This window comes from Hyla sarda, chromosome 4 (genome assembly GCF_029499605.1).
Source record: "Hyla sarda isolate aHylSar1 chromosome 4, aHylSar1.hap1, whole genome shotgun sequence".
Taxonomy (NCBI): Eukaryota; Metazoa; Chordata; class Amphibia; order Anura; family Hylidae; genus Hyla; species Hyla sarda.
The window spans coordinates 204,505,049-204,527,399 of record NC_079192.1 but is presented as its reverse complement, the minus strand read 5'-3'; the positions used below and the strand labels follow the sequence as shown (position 1 = coordinate 204,527,399).

Sequence of the window (22,351 nt, the reverse complement as noted above, 5' to 3'; positions counted from 1 at the left end):
AGTAACAGATTTACTTTAATGGGACCTATGGGGTTTCTGGAATGGTGTCCAACATTGTACCAAAGTAATTTTGTCCAATGTTTTTTGTAAAACCTGAAACAGGGGCACCTTATGGAGCCATCATGCAAGTATGAACCCAGAGTTACTGTCCATCAAGTCTGTTTGGACACCTTAAAATTGCTAGTCCCCTACTGTGCAGGGAAATAGGGAACTGGGGTTTACCAACACCATTCTCTCCACCCAATGGGGCTTCTAATCATATACACTTGTCTCACCCACAAACACATGGTCCAAGCCCATTGGAAGCCAATTAACAACAATTAATTTGGAAAGTGGATAGAAACAGACAAAAAAAAACCAGGTAGATCATACAAACTCTGTAAAGATGTTGCCCTGGGTTGGATTTGCATCCAAGAAGTCAGTGTTCTAAGGCAATAGTTCTTGCTACAGTGATACCATCCTTCCCATATTTTCCAGATTATATAAAACAATGTACAACAATTACTTTGCATGAATGAAGAAAGAAATATATCTAACATTAAACATATGGCACTTTACTTTAGAGAAATGTTTCTGTATTGCCTCCAAATAACAATCAGCAACAACTGTTAAGTTGCATTCTCTTAAATTGAAGGGGTTATCCACCATAAGGTGATTTTAGTACGTGTCTGGCCGACAGTAATGGACATGCCTAGGAAGGATCTGCACTTGTCTTGGGGCTAAATGGCTATGCTGTGAGATTACCATAATACTGTGGCTAGCTTTTTGTGAACTGGTATTTCCTGTTTGAGTTTTCTTCTTGTGCCTACAAATCCCATAATTCCATTTTCCTCCCTCCCACACCTGAGCCACCCCACCCATTGAAACATAAATGAGCTGCATATATTCAAAAGACTTGGATTTCAATCAGGGTGCCTACAGCTGTTGCATTAGTTGCAGATTGATCTCTCTCCCACCAAGCGATCACTCCACCCATTGAAGCAAACAGGCTCCCTGTCATCAGCTGACTAGTGAGGTCAGGTCTCGGCCGCATTGCAACTTGGGAAAAATCTGAGAAAACAGTCATATTGCATGCTGCTAAAAATAAATATTGGTATGAAAATCACATAAGAATTGTGAGAAAACCATCACACAGAGGTACAGACACTATATTATGAACTTAACAGCCCCTGTAGCATAGTCAAATAAAAAAATAATCCTGGAATGCCCATTTAACTGTCAGAGGCTTATTAAAAATAGGGCACTCTCACAAAAGATTATAATATAATATGGGAAATAACATGTATGGACTTTGATAGAGTGGAATAATACAAAGGCCGTTCTTAATGAAACTCTTATTAATTTTAATTTCAAGACAAAACACACCTTTTGAAGCTTGAATTCATCCTGGAGCATTTTAATTACATTAAAGTATTTCATAATGTACAGCATGCTAACTGCTAAAGTGAACTTTTACTACAAACTAATTAATTTTATAACATTGTGCTAGAAGATTCCTTCATCCTTACCAAGAATTCTGAACATTGATTAATGTGTGTATTAACATATTTATGTGACTGATGGCTGGCAGAATTGAAGAAAGGGAGCGTCAAATGCTCATGCTCAACAACAGATTTTTCCAATTATGCAACGAAAACATTTAAAGGGGTACTCTGATGAAAAAAAATTTTTTTTAAATCAACTGGTGCCAGAAAGTTAAACATATTTGTAAATTACTTCAATTTAAAAATCGTAATCCTTCCAGTACTTATCAACTGCTGTATGCTGCAGAGGAAATTGTATTTCTTTCTGGAGTTCTTTTCTGCCTGACCACAGTGCTCTCTGCTGACACCTCTGTCCATGTCAGGAACTGTCCAGAGTACAAGCAAATCACTATAGCAAACCTCACAGTTCCTGATACGGACAGAGGTATCAGCAGAGAGCCCTGTGGTCAGACAGAAAAAATTCCAGAAAGAAAAACAACTTCCTCTGGAGCACAAAGCAGCTAATAAGTACTGGAAGGATATAGATTTTTTTAATAGAAGTAATTTACATATCTGTTTAACTTTCTGGCACCAGTTGATTTTTTAAAATGTGTTTACCCCTTTAACTGAGCATGAGCCATAACATTTTATTCAAGTGACATTAATTGATGGACTTATATATGCAGCCTATATTACCAATGAATGGCTCAATTTAGAGGAGTAATCTAGCAGAAGGGAGTTTAGAACTTTTCCCACTTGATGGGGTTGTCCAGTGAAAACTATCTTATCCTCTATCCACAGGATAGGGGTTAAAGGAGTACTCCAGTGGAAAACAATTATTTCCATCAATTGGCACCAGAAAGTTAAACAGATATGTAAATTACTTCTATTAAAAAATCTTAATCCTTCCAGTATTTATGAGCTGCTGTATACTACAGAGGAAGTTGAGTTGTTCTTTTTTGTCTGACCACAGTGCTCTTTGCCGACATCTCTGTCCCTGTCAGAAACTGTCCCGGGTAGGAGCAAATCCCCATAGCAAACCTCTCCTGCTCTGGACAGTTCCTGACATGGACAGAGGTGTCAGCGGAGAACACTGTGGTCAGGCAGAAAAGAACAACTCAACTGGAGCATACGGCTGATCAGTACTGGAAGGATTAAGATTTTTTAATCTGTTCAACTTTCTGGCACCAGTTGATTTAGAAAAATTTGTTTCCAATGGAGTACCACTTTAAGTAGCTGATCATGAGTGGTCTGACCGTTGGGACCCCAGCAATCTCCTTAAAAGGGCTTTAAGTCAAAAGCCAAAACATTTTTCTTTACTTAAGGAATATTTCCTGCATCCAGCTCACCAGTGATATATATAATTGAAGCAACCAAGCTGATAGTTGTATTTAATGGATACGCTGATGTCCGTCAGTCATTATACTGGTCCCCTATTTAAAAAAATGTCCTATGTGCTATTCCCCATCTTTGTCAACCAACCTACCTGTTGTTTCAAAAGCTAAGTGTAAACTACTAATAAAAAAAACTAAAAAAATAAAAGCTTATTTTACTAGACAAACATATGATTTTTTAAGTGGATTGATACTTTTGCGGAAATTTTGTCAATATGAACAAATACTTAGCAGAAACGAGGTGCAACCATCCAAACTAATAAAATCCTGATATCAAAAGGGAATGAGCAATTTGAATATGCTTTGACTTATTCCACATACCAATCTAAAGTAAAGCCAAAGGCTTTTGGAGCATGTTGGGAGTTTTGAAACAGCTGGAGACAGACTGTTTGGAAAACACTGGAATAACTATTCTACATTAATGTTGCTGAAAAATCGATGAAAAAAAATTGTTGTAAAAAACAAATATACACATAAACTATTCAACCCATTGATCTTTATTCCCTAAAAATGGTACCAACACGGATCCATACTGAAAAAAAAAAAGATGGACATAAAAAATAACCTGCCTTCTCATTTGGTATTCCTTCCATTTAATGTATTACCGCTTCTTTTGCTGCATCACATAAACAGTTGACCACAAATAGTAAAGAACCAGAAATGGACACGTAGTTTCCCCTGTACCCACGATCCATCCTTATAAATGTAAAAATTTAATTATAAATGTGGGCTCTAAATTCACTTTTGATATGGTAATATATATGTGTGTGTGTGTGTGTGTGTGTGACGTGTAATCATAATTCACTTTTGTGTATTCCATCTATATTCTTTGCCTCATGTCCCATATCCCAGTGAGCTCATAATGTGTCCTCCCCATCCCCCTTTGTATGGCTTCTTTCAAATTCTTTCTACTCTTTGATACTATTAATGTCCAGATGTCCGTAGAACATGTGGCAGATTATAGAAGCTTCTGGTGTCATGTAACTTTTAATGTATGCCTAAAGATATTCTCCCATCGGTTAAAATCAAACCTTGGAATATATGGGGCATTGTCCTGATGCTATGTGACTTTGGGAATAAAGTTTTTTGGTCTCAGAGAGAGATGAACGTCCCTACCAAGATGTAGCTATTGTCTTTTTGCTTTGAATGAATGCTTTCCTGGTGAATGTATGTTAGCTCACAGACAAATATGAGGATGCTGAGAATATTATTATATCATTCTAAACATAAAATAATGTTTCTAATGTCATTGAGTAATCTACTGGATCCCCATGTGACTGCAGCTCAGCCTGTGCAGGTGCTGAAGCCCATTCCATCTTTTTTTTTTTTTTTTTTATTACATATATTTATATATATATATATATATATATATATATATATATATATATATATATATAGCAAAATGGGTTGTACATTGAAATTTGCAGCCTAAGATCTGCAGCTTAAATCCTGCACATCAAATATGCACTGGATACTTCCCAGCACCCTAGTGATCCCCACCAGTCCTGCCCCAATTACATCAAGTACTCCATTCCTATGGCTGTTGAAGCAATCACTCACCTCAGAGGTGATGCTTAGGCTAGGTTTCCACTTGGTTTTTTTTCTGGCAGTTTTTGGATATCTGCCGCTGCAGTTTTTGAGCCAAAGTCAGAAGTGGATCCATAAGGGAGGGGAAGTATAAGTCCTTCCATTTTATTTCCCATTCCTTTTGAAGACACTTCTGGTTTTGGCTCAAAAACTGCAGTGGCAGATATCCAAAAACTGCCAGAAAAAAAACCAAGTGAAAACTTAGCCTTACACATGCAGCACAGACCACTGATGCCATGTGATGTAATTTTCTTTTAATATAACATTTTCATTCTAATTTTCTTAAAATCTTGGACAAGCCCTTCCTAACCCAGGTAAAAAGGAGAGAGATAAAACAATACAAACAATCATTTTTATTGTTTAATTGTTTGCAGAACACAAGACAGTTAAACAGTCCCTAAGAAATACTGTTTATTAGTACATTTTACCTTTCAATTACCATGTACATTTCAGTCTTTGAGTGTAGCAAAATAGAGCAGTAAACATAGGTAAAGACTATGGTCAAAGCAATAAAATATTCTCCTCGGGAAGTGGTTAAAATTTCAAAGCAAAATTATAGAGATGATCTCATGTAAGAAGGAAAATGTAGAAGGAAATGTAGTCAATAATAATGCATGACATCATTTTCTCAACAATGAGCAGGAACCAGTAAAGTGAGAAATAAATAGTTTCTAGCTGTCTTGTTTTTGTAGGATGTGAAACTGGGGCTGGGTCTTAACATGCTCATATATAAAATCATCACAATAAACCTCTTGTCATTTGGATAGGTAAAAGACGCCACCTCTCTTGCTGTATAATTACCTTGCTTTCTAACATCCACACCTATTTTTTCAGCTAAGCAGCTTGGAGACTTGAGGATTACTAAATGTATTATCCTATGACAAATGTTATTTACTTATTTGTTTGCTTTCTGTTCTTCTTAAATCAGTTTTACTGCCATTGGCTATTATGATTTTCCTATTTAAAAAAGTCAGTTACAAAAATGTTACTCAATAATAGTATTGGAACCTTTTAGACCAGCTCAATTGCTCTTCTGTGACTTGAACTGCCAATACTATCATATGCATTATGGTTCATTTGGCATCATGGTACTTTTCTTCAAAATGGAAAAAGTCATGCTTAAGTAGATATTAAAACTAAATATATAAAAATATATTAAAACATAGGGCTGGGCGGTATGACCAAATATGTGTATCACTGTGTTTTTTTAACTTACGGCGGTTCCACGGTATAGAACGGTATTTTCACCCCCTCCCATATCATGTGACCCGCGTGAGGTATTCAGCGACCCCCCCCCCCCAAATCATGTCACCCGCCAGCACTGTTCTGCTCCCCCCAATTAATGATCAGCCCAGTGGGGTACTACTCACAAATGTCACCTTCAAGCACTGCCCTCCTCCTCTTTGTTGGGGGCCGCTGGCGCTGGAACTCACTGTACGCCAGTGGTCTCCAACCTGCGGACCTCCAGTTGTTGCAAAACTACAACTCCCAGCATGCCCGGACAGCCAACGGTAGTTTTGCAACAGTTGGAGGTCCGCAGGTTGGAGACCACTGCTGTATGCTGTATCCCTATGCCCGAGCTGCAAAAGATACAGAAAATAAACTTTAAACTCACCTACGTCGGCCACACGCTGGGGACTGGAACGCCGGACAGCCGTCAGCCTATCACCAGCCCACTGTCATGTAAGGAGCTCTGGCCCCCAACAAAGAGGAGGAGGGCAGTGCTTGAAGGTGACATCTGTGAGTAGTACCCCGCTGGGCTGATCATTAATTGGGGGGGACAGAACAGCGCTGCACTGGGCTGATAATACATTCCCGAGGGGGAGGGGCTCAACCAGTATTGCGGTATGGGGGAAAATTCATATCGTGCAGCCCAAAAAATTAGGTATTCGGTATGAACCGGTATACCGCCCAGCCCTATTAAAACATCAATTTTATGTTCCCCAGGTTATCAGCCATGTCTACCTTTCTAACAGTCCTGTGTCTTGGCTAAAAACAACTGGCCTCCTCCACTTTGCTTTGTATGTTGCACGACACTGTGATTGTTAACCCAGCATTCTTTGCTTAAACACCCTTAGACATTTATTAGTGGAAAATAGAACAAGATTAGCAGGAAATTAAAGGGGTATTTCAGGTTCCAGGCTGCGATCCTTTCTGGTTGCTTAGCCTGGTGATTGACTTGCCAGGCTGCTCCTTCCCACACATAACATCATCAGAAGAAAGAAGAAGAGGACAGCAGTGGGGACTAAAAAACTTCGGAGTGGCAGGGAAAGTAAGCACCAGGAGTCATATAACTAAATCATATCTCAGCCTGGAAAACCCCATTAAGTTTTGAGGCTATTTGTTTCATGTTCTTAAAAATATCCTTGCAGTTGATGTTAGGCCATGTGTCTGCAATCTAGAATAAAAAGACAGAACAGGATGTGCTCCGCAGTGTGATATCTCAGGGCATACAGGTAACGCAACGTATAAATTTGCGCTTAATGGAGACAGTTGTACTGCGTCCAAGTACAACCATGGATGGGATTGTGAATAATAAAGGGTTCATGCAGCCGCTCCACCTCTCGTAGATAAAGATCTAACTCAAAATTCCTCCCAAATCGGGAGAGTCAAGAAGGCGCTTAGAACCAGAGTAAAATGCAAACTTTTTTGAAACGCGTTGCATTGTGGGAATCAAGAAAAGTTTGCATTTTACTCTGGTTCTAAGCGCCTTCTCGACTCTGACGATTTGGGAGGAATTTTGTGTTGGATCTTTATATGTGTCTGCAATGACAACAACAGCAGAAACCGTTATGATGAAATATCCCCTTAGAATAATTTTCTTTAGTGGACGCAAGAAATTCTTATCCCAGGTCCTTGAATTCTCCAGATAAACCTAATCAATGTATTATTAGGGTATGTTTCCTCGCTTAATTACTCTAGGGACTCGCACATTTCAGTTCCATTGTCAATGGAGCAGAAATCGTGCAAAATCGCTGCGTAACTAAGAGGCGAATGAAGGGACAGTGACACCACATTTGCCCTGCCACCTCCATGGCTAAAACACCTAGTGATACCTTTGTAATATAAACTTGCTAACAGATCCTTGTGCACTAGTGGTGGTTGTCAAAACCACTCCCATCTCCTTCTGTAGCCTGCCGGACCACTGAGCCCAAGCCACCTCTCAGCAATGACGTGGCCCTAAGGCTGACGCAAGCTCTTGCGCATGCGCAGTGTCTTGCTGGGACTGTCACATGGCTTCACTACTGAGAGGCAGCTCTGGCTGAACAGGGATACAGGAGGAGACAGCGGTGGTCCAGGCACTAAGGATTTGTTATTGCATTTACATTATAAACATACACTATGGTGGAGATTTATCAACAACCTGTCCAGAGGGAAAGTTGCTAAGTTGCCCATAGCAACCAATCAGCTCGCTTCTTTACTTTTTAACAAGGCCTCTGCAAAATAAAAGAAGTGATCTGATTGGTTGCTATGGGCAACTGGGCAAGTTTTCCTTTGCACAAGTTTTGATAAATCTCCCCCTATATGTTTTAGCAGTGGAAGTGGCAGGGCCAAAGTGATGTCACTTTCCCTTGTCATTTTAGAGCATTCCATTTGCATATGGATTGCAAATGTTTAAGTACTAGTGCACAATGAATCAAGCAAGTCAATAAAAAATAAACGGATAAGTTATTCAGTATATTAAAAAATGCATGCTGTTAAAGGCAGAAGAAAAAATCTGGTCCCAGGAAAGAGTATTGCTGGACATGATACCATACTGAAGAGACACATTTCTCTTTAATTAGTCCTATTCATAAGTAATATTGTATCTGCTTTAATGAACACAGAGAAGATGTTACGTAACAGCTCTAATAAAAGTCCAATTAGTAAGAAAAGCAAATACACTGTGACAGTTTTGACATATTAAAACTTTTCTCCAGCAATTAAATTGTGCAAAATGACATATCTAGACTCATCCTAGCAGTGTATTAATGGCAAACTTTGCTAATATAAATGGTATTAAAGGCATACTGTAACAATAGTAAGTTGCATATGATTTAATACTCTCTTAAATTAAAAAAAAAAAGTAACAAAAAAACATTAATGTGAATGAGCATGGATGATATAGCTTAATCTACAACAAGACTATGCTGCAAACATGCAGTGTAAAAGGGGTGTTCCCATCTCATATACTCATGGTATATCATTAGGTGTCTGGGACCCCCACCCATCCTGAGAATAAAGGGACTGCATTTCTGATTCATTTCTGCAGCCTCTTCATGGTTTTACACATCTGGCCAACTGGTTTTGAAGGAACTGCAGCAGGCCCCATTCACTTGAATGGAGTTGTGCAGCAGTGTTACTGTACAGCTGGCCGTCAGGCTCTGCTTTACAATGAAAAACACTAAAGAAGCTGAATCAGCTTTCATTCTCAAGAAAAGTGGGGGTTCCAGAAGTCTGCATCCCACCAATAATAAAATGATTGCCTGTCCTAAAAGTAAACCACAAATGTATCAGATAAGAATACTCATTTAACCCCTGAAATGACATCTGCAGCAAAAGACAACTCATCCCCTATCCACAGGGGATAAGTGTCTGATGTATTTGATCACAGTTTGTTTTTTTGGAATGTGACGTGACCAAAACACAGCAATTTTGGACTTTCTTTTTTTTTTCTATAATACCAAATATGCTTATTTATAATTTTTTAATGCTTTTTGAGGGGTAAAATGGGGAAAAGGGAGGGGCTTTTAAAAAAAAAATGTAACACTTTTTATGTCCCCATAGGGGAGTATTTATAACAAACATTTCATTGCAAATACTGTTCTGTGCTATGCATAGGCATAGCACTGATCAGTATTATTGGTGATCTTCTCCTGTCTGCTCAATGTCAGATCAGAGAAGAAGACCCTGGGATGACGGTCGACGCAGGTAAGGGGACCTCCGGCCTCCATGTTGGATGATCGGACCCCGCAATGCAAGCGATCCGATCATCCAGTCAAAGTGCTGCATTGCCGCAGATGCCATGATCTGAATTGATCACAGTATCTGAGGGGTTAATGGCAAACATCAGTGCGATTGCTAATGTCCGCCATTACCAGCGAGTCCCTCGCTGCTGATAGCAGCCGGGACCTGCCGTGCATGATTCCGGTGCTTGCGTCATGTACGGGACGTAATTGTACGTTCTGGTGCGCTAAGTCCCAGCGCATCAGGACGTACATTTACGTCCGTTGTCCTTAAGGGGTTAATGTATGAGCTGAACACAATCTTCTCCAACCAAAGGAATGACTTAGTCCATTGATTCTGAGTCTGTATAGATCAATAATCTATTAAACACACACATTCTAGAGATATCCCAGACGTTAATCTGTTCTCTTTTCTTAAAGGAAACCTTCCATCAGGTTTGGATGAGGCTCAATTAGGCATCGGGGTGAGCATCACATCAAACTAGTCACACCTCCGTACTTTAATTATGCCTATTTAGTCTTTAATCACTCATACTCTGGCAATATTTAGTTGTGATTGAAAGCCTGAACATGGACTGACATCACTGCTCTGCTCCCTGAAGTCTTGTTCTAGCCCAGAAGCCACACCATCCCTTGGCCTGCGAGAGACTTCTGGGAGTAAAGGACATTGTCCTAAAACATTTTCCTGGTGGTAAATATTCTATCACCCACCTTCCTGACCATACATTGGACATGAAATTTAGATCGATGGTAACCAAGTCCTAATTTGAAGGAAGTCAGCTGACAATACAATATGTATGAGTGTAACCTAACTGACCCTTAATAAATATCAGAAGAAGGATCAGACATGTTGGATTTTAACATGCCTGATCCGTTCTTGCAATAGGTAATATTTGAAAAAAGTAATAGAAAATGGGACAAAAATTACTCATAAACCACAGAAAAGAGGCCATACTTACTGGTTACTGGTACAAGGACAGGTTAGACACCTTTTTCCAACATGATGTAGACCAGCCACAATTCTACAGGGTGGGCCATTTATATGGATACACTTTAATAAAATGGGAATGGTTGGTGATATAAACTTCCTGTTTGTGGCACATTAGTATATGTGAGGGGGGAAACATTTTAAGATGGGTGGTGACCATGGCGGCCATTTTGAAGTCGGCCATTTTGAATCCAACTTTTGTTTTTTCAATAGGAAGAGGGTCATGTAAAATCAAACTTATTGGGAATGATGTGCTTGGTTTTAACATAACTTTATTCTTTCATGAGTTATTTACAAGTTTCTGACCACTCATAAAATGTGTTCAATGTGCTGCCCATTGTGTTGGATTGTCAATGCAACCTTCTTCTCCCACTCTTCACCCACTGATAGCAACACCGCAGGAGAAATGCTAGCACAGTCTTCCAGTATCCGTAGTTTCAGGTGCTGCACATGTCATATCTTCACAGCATAGACAATTGCCTTCAAATGACCCCAAAGATAAAAGTCTAAGGGGGGCAAATCGGGAGACCTTGGGGGCCATTCAACTGGCCCAAGACGACCAATCCCCTTTCCAGGAAACTGTTCATCTAGGAATGCTCGGACCTGACACCCATAATGTGGTGGTGCACCATCTTGCTGGAAAAACTCAGGGAATGTGCCAGCTTCAGTGCATAAAGAGGGAAACACATCATCATGTAGCAATTTCACATATCCAGTGGACTTAAAGTTTCCATAGATGAAGAATGGTCCCACTATCTTTGTACCCCATATACCACACCATACCATCAATTTTTGTGTTCCAACAGTCTTGGAGGGATCTATCCAATGTGGGTTAGTGTCAGACCAATAGCGGTGGTTTTGTTTGTTAACTTCACCATTCACATAAAAGTTTGCCTCATCACTGAACAAAATCTTCTGCGTAAACTGAGGGTCCTGTTCCAATTTTTGTTTTGCCCATTCTGCAAATTCAGTGCGCCGATCTGGGTCATCCTCGTTGAGATGCTGCAGTAGCTGGAGTTTGTAAGGGTGCCATTTGTGAGTAGCTAATTTCCGCCGAAGGGATGTTCGATTAATACCATCAATGCGGTGAGTGCTACGCTGTGGGCTCTTGCTGAATGAAGCTAGGACAGCCACTGATGTTTCTTCATTAGTGACAGATTCCATGCGTCCACATTTTGGCAAATCCAACACTGAACCAATATCACGAAACTTAGCAAGCAGTTTGCTAACTGTAGCATGGGAGATAGGTGGTCTCGTAGGGTGTCTTGCATTGAAATCTGCTGCAATGACCCGGTTACTGCGTTCACCAGACATCAACACAATTTCTATATGCTCCTCACTTGTTAACCTTGATGACATGTCAATGGCTGTAAACAAAGAGACTTTGTAAATAACTCGTGAAAGAATAAAGTTACATTAAAACCAAGCACATCATTGTTTTTCTTGTGAAATTCCCAATAAGTTTGATGTGTCACATGACCCTCTTCCTATTGGAAAAACAAAAGTTGGAATCAAAATGGCTGACTTCAAAATGGCCGTCATGGTCACCACCCATCTTGAAAAGTTTCCCTCCCTCACATATACTAATGTGCCACAAACAGGAAGTTAATATCACCAACCATTCCCATTTTATTAAGGTGTATCCATACAAATGGCCCACCCTGTATATGTGGGAGGTCACTGATAAACAACTACTCACATGCCTTCTATTAACCCCTTAAGGACGCAGCCCTTTTTCACCTTAAGGACTGAGCCCTTTTTCTCAATTATGACCACCGTCACTTTACGAATTAATAACGCGAAAACGCTTTTACCGAATATTCTGATTCTGAGATTGTTTTTTCGTGGCATATTCTACTTTATTTTGGTGGTAAATTTTTGGCGTTAATTGCATCCTTTTTTGGTGAAAAATCCCAAAATTTTATGAAAATTTTGAAAATGTTGCATTTTTCTAACTTTGAAGCTCTCTAATTGTAAGGAAAATGGATATTCCAAATACATTTTAATTTTCTTAAAAAATACAATATGTCCACTTGATGTTGGCATCATAAAATGGACATACTTTTGCTTTTTGAAAAAATTAGAGGGCTTCAAAGAAGAGCAGCAATTTTCAAAAATGTCATGAAAATTGCTAAATCTGAAGGGACAGATGTTACAGAACTACAACTCCCAGCATGCCTGGGCAGTCGAGGCATGCTGAGAGTTGTAGTTTGGCAACATCTGGAGGGCTACTGTTTGGGCACCACTGTAACAGTGGTCTCCAAACGGTGACCCTCCAGATGTTGCAAAACTACAACTCCCAGCATGCCCAGACAGCCTTTGGCTGTCTGGGCATGCTGGGAGTTGCAGTTTGGCCCCCCTAGTGGTTGCCACAGTAAAGATCGTTTTACTTTCACTTTCAATCCGTCCCCCCCCACTGTCGATTTCCTACCTGAGCAAAGATCCAGCAGGCTCCAGCGAAGATCCCAGGTCCCCAGGCATCTTCTCCTGCAGGTACGGCCTTCATCTTCTTCCCAGATCCCCTCGACATCCAGGGGCGGGCAGCTTTGCGACCTCACTCCTATCCTTTAGGCTGATCGGGGCTGTTGCTGACAGCTCCGATCAGCCCTATTTTCCGGGTGATCGGGTCACCAGAGACCCGATTAGCCCGGAATTGGAGAAAATCGCATGTCTGAATTGACATGCGATTTTCTCCGATCGCCGACATGGGGGGGTCTCAGGACCCCCCTGGGCGATGTGCCAGGGTGCCTGCTGAATGATTTCAGCAGGCATCCGGCTCCGGTCCCCAACCGGCTAGCGGTGGGGACCGGATTTCCCACGGGCGTATGTATACGCCCTTGGTCCTTAAGAACTCGGAATGCAGGGCATATCCATACGCCCTGTGTCCTGAAGAGGTTAATGAGCGGGGTAGCTGCTTAGTATTATACTTGCACCCAGATAAGGCATACACGGTGCCAATTACATAATAGCATGTAAGTATGGCCTCTTTTCTGCTATTTTTGAGCAATAGGCCTCTGACAGAGGTATCCGGCAAGGGGTTATTCCTCCCTCTCTATATACATTTTTTTTTTTTTTTTTTTTAAAGGGTCAGAAATTAGATTGTTTTCTCTATTTCTTAAAGGAGGTTAAAAACCTTACTTCTCTCACTTTAATTGAAGTAAAGCAAAACTAAGACACTCACCATCTGATAAGATCCCTAACACAACAGAAAGAAGATTGAGAAGTGTACAAGACATCCCTAAGCCATAAACATGTAAATGTATTCTGGGTAAGCAATTAAGTAGGCGATTCTGCGCAGTGATTGACAGCTATGTATGTAGACGTGTGCATTCAGAGAGTTGTCAATCGCTGAATGGGACCTACTGCAGAATGGATTGCATTTTAAATAATACTAATAGAAAAAATATTGAGAAATACAATTGAAAAGAATTGCCTTACAGATTATTCTCCGCAGTAATTACCTGGGAGGCTCGCAGTAAGGCCACTGCAGCAATTTATTCCTAAAATAATTTCTGAGAAATACACCATCATCAGGTTGAGTGTTGACCTTCAGACAGAGCTTCATCAGGCAAAAGGTTAACTAGTAATCCCTGTTTAACTCCAATCTTCCAAGCCCAGGCAGTATAGGATATAAAGGAAATTGAACAAATGCCCATTCAATTTCATTCCTTTAAGCAAGTGAGAAGTAATAAACAATATATCAATGTACTCTTCTTTATTAAAACCAAGTCTGGCCAAACACTGCATCTAGATGGAGGCAATGTCTTTGCTGTAATCGTTATTATAGCATGTGGCAATAAATCATTTAATTCTTCATTTATGGTATACCAAGCCCAGAAAGATAAGAAAAGGACAAAAGAAGCATATGAGAAAATGCATGTAAGTTTTATTACATTATCCATGCGACTATAACCAAAATATGACACACAGAGACCACACAGACACAGGAACAAAATAAAACTCATTAATAATGATAGTGATGGGAATCCTGTTTTCCACTATTATCTTACCTACTTGCTTTTGTTTCTGTGTCTGTGTGGTCTCTGTCATATATATGACTTTTTATACCTTGTTTTGCTGATAATTTTTGGCTAATGTAATAACAATAACATTATATTTTTCACATTACGTATGCATTTATTCTTTTGTTTATGGTGATGGCTAGTTTACACTTGGGGCTTGTATCTATGCAAACAATTTTCATTGGTTTCTCTATATACAGTATATTTAGTAACAAACGTATACATTTTATTAAGATGCAAAGAAAGAAGCATATGACAAAGCCAAGATCGGGACACAACCCGAGTTAGATCATTAGTAAGCATGGAACAAATACAGTAACAACAGTGGGCATGTCATAGAAGAGATAGTTATAAGAAAAAACATCACAAATCAAGCAGGTTGGCCACTACAACAAAATGTTAATACAGTGGCAGTGTATAACAGCCATATATACAGTATATTTAAACAACAATTTTTTTATTTAGAAAAATGGGCATAATTGGAGTAAGCATGATAGAAGATAAAATGGCAGCAGTCTACTCTGCTGTGATTTTGCCAAATGGCTTAAAGGAGATCTCTAGCCTTAGACACTTATCCCGCTATGCGCAGGATAGGGAGTAAGTGTCTGATCGCGGGGGGGGGTCCGAACGCTGGGACCCCCCGCGATCTCCTGTATGGGGCCCTGAGTCTACCACGGCTCTACCGTGCAGGAGGCATGTCAGCCACAGCTTGATGCAGCGGCCGACACCCCCCCTCTATGTATCTCTATGGGAGAGGCAAAGATGCAGCATTTGTGCCTCTCCCACAGAGCTGTATGGAGGGGGGCACATTATCTTCGCAGAGCAGCGTCAATGCCGGATCCCCGTACGGGAGATCATGGCGGGGCCCAGCGGTCAGACCCTTGCGATCAGACACTTATCTGCCCAGAAAATGCTCATATCTCAAACCGGAAAACCAGCCTACTGACCTTTAGGTTTCAAGCACCTGACACATATGATAGTCACTGCTCTCAGGTCTTACAGCTGCTGCCACTGCACTAATTCCAAAAGGGCCAGGAAATGATGTACGCCATACAATAGTCATAAAACACTCTTAAAATTATAATAATATTCATTTATATAGCACCAACAGATTCCGCAGCACTTTACAAGTAAATGGATAAGATGAATAATGTAATATATTTCATTAACAGTTTATTTATGCACTTTTATAATAAATAAATCCACATGTAAAATGTGTCATAGCTAGCAATGAAATCTTATAACTCAGAAGTGTAATTTTATACAAAAACTTAAGTGCCTAAAGAAGCACAGATTCCCAAGTCATTTAACATGCAAGTAAATGTGATGAAATGCTTGGGGAAGAAAGTGCCACTTGGTAGATTCCCAAGGGGAAAGGATTACACAGACTATTTAAAGAACTTACAAGAATCTGGTCAGGGTAGACATTATCAGGCATGGCATTTATATGGCAGTAGAGTTCAAAATCCCAAAATTCTCAAGAGACAGTTATTTACTAAGAGTGGGGTGTAGGTTTCTTTGTGGGTTTTAATTCCCTACAATTTTTTCCCCACAGTATTTACTAAGGATTCCCTACATTTTTCACTTTCCCTACACTTTGCTCTTTTTACACATGCTCTGATCTGTCTGGTTTTCCTCAGCTCAAATTCACCACATCTTATGTGGAAACATTAGTAAATATGTTGGAAACACGCCCCTTTCCCGACGATCACGCCCCTTTCCCGACGGCCACGGCCCTTTTCGTTTTTTTTTTTCTTTTACCAAAATGGAGAGTTCGTCTGGGTTTTTTCAATATTGGTGCAAATTCTGGCGCAGAACCCGACAAAACATGTCAGGTTTGCAATAGTAAACGAGGGCCATGGAGGATACAAAAAATTTGCTCTGTTCTCTCAAGTGTAACACACAGTTCTTGATTTAGTCTGAAATTTCTGTAAGTAAATGACAAAAACCTATTTTTCATCTGAATTTTGTTATATATTTTATCTAGAAGATTTAATCTTTGACCAGCATCACTGCTAGTATTTAAAACCTAAAGGAACTTAAAGAAAATATGTCATCAGAAAATGGCCTTAAGTTTAAATCAAGTTTTATTTTACTATCTATATTTAAAAAAAATCTTGAAATCTTGCAGTTTCTTTTAGCCACTGAGCCTAAAACTAGGCTGAAACTTTCTGTTCTGCCTGTGAAGATAAGGTTGATGGTTATCTTAACATCATTAGGGCAGGGTCACACACAGCGCATCCACAGCGCATTTGACAATGCGGATGCGCTGCCGGCAGTCATAAAGTGCTGCAGCTGGGTAGCTCTATGTGTCCGCTCATACCGGCTGATTTTTTTATGACAGTCATGAGCGTAGCTAGCTCTGCCATCACTCTGTGACTGCTGGCAGCGCATGTGCATCATCAAATAGGGTGTATGTGATCCTACCTTTTTACACCATTCACAATAGCTGAAGCTTAGAGTTCATATTTCACCCAAACCCAAAAACAGGAATTTCCTGACCCATGTTTTTGGTAGACTGGAAATATATGTATGATCATTCACTATTAAAACTTAATTGAAAAAGATGATGATGATAGTACTATAAATATTGGTAAACTCAGAATGCTGTCATAGTAATTTTTTAACATCTAGGTGTCTGATGTACAACAAATTTCAGCAAATCACAGGTAAGATGGCTGACTACATTATTATTTAAAGAATATTTATAGAAGAAGTCCAGCGGAAAACAATGTATCCCCTCGCAGGATAGGGGATAAGTGTCTGATCGCTGAGGGTCTAAGGCTTAGACTATAAGCCCTGGGAACCCCACGATCTCCCGTATGGGGCCCTGGCTCTCCCCCCGCTCTGCTTCTCTAAAGTGCGTCTTGTATCCAGCACGGTAGCTGGTTGAAACAGATAGGGGGATATGTTTTTTCCAGCTGGACACATTTTGATGTTCAGGACACAACCAGGTTTCATCTTTGCATCTTGCATTTCGGTTTTCCTCCTCTTATTTTTCCAGCTATACTTTCCAATTATTTTACCTTAAAATGTACGGTGAAGCAAAAATTTATTTAGGGAGGGTGGGATAGTGGATTGTGGGGGTTTCTTTTTTACGTGGTGCACTTTATGGTAAAATTGACATGTAGTCTTAACTCTGTGGGAACAATACAACAATACCCATGTTGACATGTTTTCTATTATACTACTTTTTGAAACAAACTTTTTTGACAAAAAATTGTTAAAGAATTGTCCTATACTGACCCTTATTATTTTGCCATATACAGGGATGTATGAGAGCTTATTTTTTGCACCATGATTTGAAGTTTTTAATTGTACCATTATGGTTTTGATGGAACTTTTTGATCGCTTTTTTTTTCATTTTTTAAATATATATATATATATATAGTGACAAAAATCAGCAATTCTGGTGTTTAGTATTTCTTTTAGGTTTACATCACTTACTGTATGAAATCATAGACATAATATTTTAACCCCTTACCGCAAATGGACGCACATTCACGTCCATTTGCAGCTCCCGAGGTATGACGCGCGCTCAGCAGGTGAGCGTGCATCATACCCAGTGGGTCCCGGTTGCTATAAGCAACCAGGAGCCACAGCTAATGCCGGACATCTCCGTTCGGATGTCCGGCATTATCCCTTTAGATGCGGTGATCAAACTTGAAGAGAAATTCGCTGTTTCTCAAACAGCTTGCAGGACATGAGGAGGAGCCCTACCTGCCTCCTCACTGTCCGATCGCCGAATGACTGCTCCGTGCCTGAGATTCCCCTTTTCTCATTTAAAAAAAAACTGTGTAAATAAAAATAAACATATGTGGTATTGCCGCGTGCTTAAATGTCTGAACTTTAAAAATATATCATTAATTAAACTGCACATTTAATGGCGTACACGTAAAAAAAGTCCAAAATCCAAAATAGCGTATTTTTGGTCATTTTTATACCATAAAAAAGGAATAAAAAGTGATCAAAAAGTCTGATCAAAACAAAAAAAATTCAGATCCCGGCACAAAAAAATTTTGCCCTCATACCGCCCCTTATACGGAAAAATAAAAAGTTATAGGGGTCAGAAGAGGACATTTTTCAACGTATTAATTTTGGTGCATGTTGTTAGGATTTTTTTTTTGTAGTAAAATAAAATCAAACCTATATAAATTGGGTATCCTTGCGACTGTATGGACCTACAGAATAAATATAAGGTGCAATTATTACCAAAAACTGCACTGCGTAGAAACAGAAGCTGCTAAAAATTACAAAATGGCTTTTTTTTTTCAATTTTGCCTCACAAATATTTTTTCTGGTTTTGCCGTAGATTTTGTGGTGAAATCATTAATAGTATTGAAAAGTAAAATTGTTGGTGCAAAGAATAAGCCCTCATATGGATTTTATGTTATAACATAGTACTATCATCACTATGTGCGTGCATGATCGCCATTATCGGTGAGTTTTCAGGCACTATCCTGCGTTTGCTTCACAGCCACACTGAAAATGTTCGCACTGCATTGCCGTAGTTACTCACTGCAGTGCCTTACATTTATGGCACATGTCTATAAGGAAGTACAGTATTCATGTTTGGTTTTTAGTTTTAAAAAAAAGTATCTATTCCTTTTGACTAAACTAAAAATAAAAAAAATCTTCAAGGCTCTTTAATATCACATAATCACCTATTCTATTACATTAGCTACTGCAATGTTTTACTACATTTACCTATACCAAAGAAATAAATTATTCTAAATAAATGCCTTAGTTGTTCTTGTACCTTTATGCTCTTGAGTCATGATGAATAAAAGACCCCATTTGACTTCAGTCACAAGTGTAAATAGGCTCTGCAGACATTAATTGGTTATTTTACAGCCTTATATGGATGCAGATTGTTTTAGTCTGATGTATATCCTTAAAATAAACCTAAAAAAAAAAGGTTTTAAGCTTTGAGGAAGAACGATGGCTTTCACATTTAGGAATGATTTATTTAGAGAGGATCGAATTATATTAAACAGGATTTGTATTTTCATTAAGCTGCTTACATAGCAGGCAGCGGAAAGAGGCGGATCAGTTATTCTCCAATGTCAATGAAATAATATTTTAAGCCATAATTCTGTAAAAATAAACAGGAACTTGTTAGCATAACAAGGTTTAAAAATGTTTTATTTGTCGATGCAAAATTTGTAAAATTACTATGGAAAATTTATGCAACTGGTGAATCAATTTGGCTAAAGTCATGTTTAAATGAAGTAGACCACCAGTGAAAACTTATCTGTACCCAATAGAATAGTGGTCCCCAACCTGTGTCTCTTCTGCTGTTGAGAGAGTACAACTCCCAGCATTTCCTATTAGCCTTAGAGCCACAAGTTGGAGTCTTTAAGAATTTAAGAATTAACTATATTGCATACACTGTATTAGCTATGCACAGTTAGTTAATTAGATAAATGTACTGCTATAACAACAAAGAGTGTAAAAAAGCTACAGTAATTTTAATGTTTCAACCCACCTTTTTCCAATCTACATCCATGTTTCATATACAACATTTAAAAAAAGTGTTGGGGCAGCAGGTAAAATAGCCAGCTCACATAACACACCCCTGAATCATTGAGCGGGATAGGGGATCGGAAAGATGGTTTGGAATGAAAACGAATTATTGTGTCTGTAGTATCTTCTCAAAAACAAAAAGTCTTGAAGTAGCACAAAATGTGAGCTTGAACATGGAGGTAATGGGCATGACTACCTCTGAGGAGTATAATAAAAGTCAAGTCATTGTAAAGTCTAAGATTATCTGCCATGTTTGTTTTTACCCCTACAGAATAACTATACCATGCTTCTCTGCATTGGATTTTCTTTACAATTTCTTGATAGAGAAGTCTCTTTTTTATAGTTTAAATGGGCACTGTCAGATATGAAAACTTTTTATATGTTGTAAATTTTTGCAAAACAATAGTTTTATTAAATACATTTAATTAAATAAAACTGTCTTTGAAAATTCCATCACTAGAGGTCCCCATACCTCCTGGGACACTGATGAGTCCCACAGCAGTATTAGCTTGTCCAAGGGTCATGGACAAGAGATGGCTGATGTACAAGGCTGCATGAGGAACACAGCTTACAGCAACACTACTGTAACACAGAGTTTTACCAATCATGTGCATTTAGCTGTTGCAAAACTACAACTCCAAGCAGGCCTGGACAGTTCAAGGATGTCTTAGAATGCTGGGAGTTGTAGTTTTGCAAAAGCTGTAGGCACACAGCTGAAGGCAATACTGCTATAAAATGAGTTATCCTCTCACACTGTATCTCCAACTATTCCAAAACTACAAGTCCCACCATTACAGGACTGCCTAAGGATGACACACATGAATGAGATAGGAAGATCTAAGTTATACACTCACCATATTGTCTATGGTGGTAAAGTACAGGTAATCTCCAGTTATCATTGTGTGTGTGTGTGTGTGTGTGTGTGAGAGAGTGTGTGTATAGCATAAAACCAGAGAGGAAAGGGTTACAGAGCCGGGCTGCAAAGCTGCTCCAGAGAGCAGTGAGTCAGCAGGGGGAGGGAGGGGGAGGAGCCATCACAGTGCAGGCAAGAGAAGGACACGCCCCCTCCCTTTGACAAGATAGAAAAGACTGAGCTGCATTAATATGCAATTTTTTTTAGTTAAATATCAGTGATAGATACATACAAATGATATGTACATGATCAGGATGAGGTATTGAGTAACTGTCAGGCCCAAGGCCTGATTATTAAAATCCTATATGTGTATTATAATTATAACTGTGTGATGTATTATCCAAGCCATGGGTGAGAGGTCATTCAGACTGTGTTTTTGTGTTTTGCATTTTATTGGGGGGGTCTGGCTGTTTGTTTACATCTCCTTTGAAGTCAAAGGCTTTTTTGAAGTCATGCAATCTGGTCCCATCCTATAATCAAACAGATAAGGGGCCATGAAGAGAGAAGACCCCCTGGTGGGATCAGAGGGGAGGGGGGGAATGGAGTCTCCCTTCCAAAAAGGCAGATATATAATATTTAACAATGCTAGACTCAGGTTGTTAAAAGCTGGGTCACAAGCTGACAAGACCATCCTAAGAAAAGCTCTCTCATGGACTGCCATATCATCATGCTGTAAGAACTTCATCTTTTGTTTTCTGAACTTGCCTTGCTAAACTCTTTTATGTATTTTTGTAACTGTATGTTATTTGTTTCTGTATTTTTATATAGTCAGCACTGTGATACCTTTTATCAGATTAAATGTTTAATTAATAAGCTCTGGTCATTGATTTCTAAATATATGAGCTCACCTTTCTGAAGGAGGCTCTGGTAAAACACGTTTATCTAAGGGTTAATTTGGTGACTTGCTGGGACTTGTAGTGGATACCCAGAGGTCTGGCAGCTTTAACCCTTGCACCATCACACTCTCTCTAGCGTCTTAGCTGGACCGTTAGGGTGTGATCGTGACAACTGGTGGCAGCGTCAGGATATATTTAGAGATTTTTAGTGCTTGCTGGATTTTACCTGTAGGGAAATCTTAGCACTAAAAAGAAACTGCATACATATTCTTGTGTGTAAATTCCAAAGACAGAGCTCAGTGCTGGTTTAAAAGACGTACAGAAAGAGTGCAAGACAGTTCTGTCCTCCCCATCTCCTGTTTTACCTCCTCTGTCTCATCTCGGAAATATGGAGGCTTATCGCAAGCAGTCCGAGCCTGTACTCGAGCTAATGTGCCAAGAAAAGGATATCCCTACTGCAGGAAAGAACAAGGAACAACTTATTGCTGATCTTGTGGAGTATGATGCCCGTGCAGAAGAGCTGAGTGACATGAGACAAAGTCCTACAACTGGAACTGCCATCCAAGGACTGATATCTCCTGGGGAATACAACATTACTCCCCATTAGGACAGTACTCCACATGAGGCCTTGGACTCTTATATGCGGACTGCCTTACAACACCTTGGGAATGTGGAT

General features: G+C 39.4%; 1 protein-coding gene across 2 annotated transcripts in view; it reads right to left on the bottom strand.

Moving 5' to 3' along the window:
* The window catches only part of CAMK1D (calcium/calmodulin dependent protein kinase ID), a 437,751-nt gene that overhangs the window by 216,604 nt on the left and 198,796 nt on the right, over nucleotides 1-22,351 (bottom strand). The gene's annotated exons all lie outside the window — the stretch shown is intronic.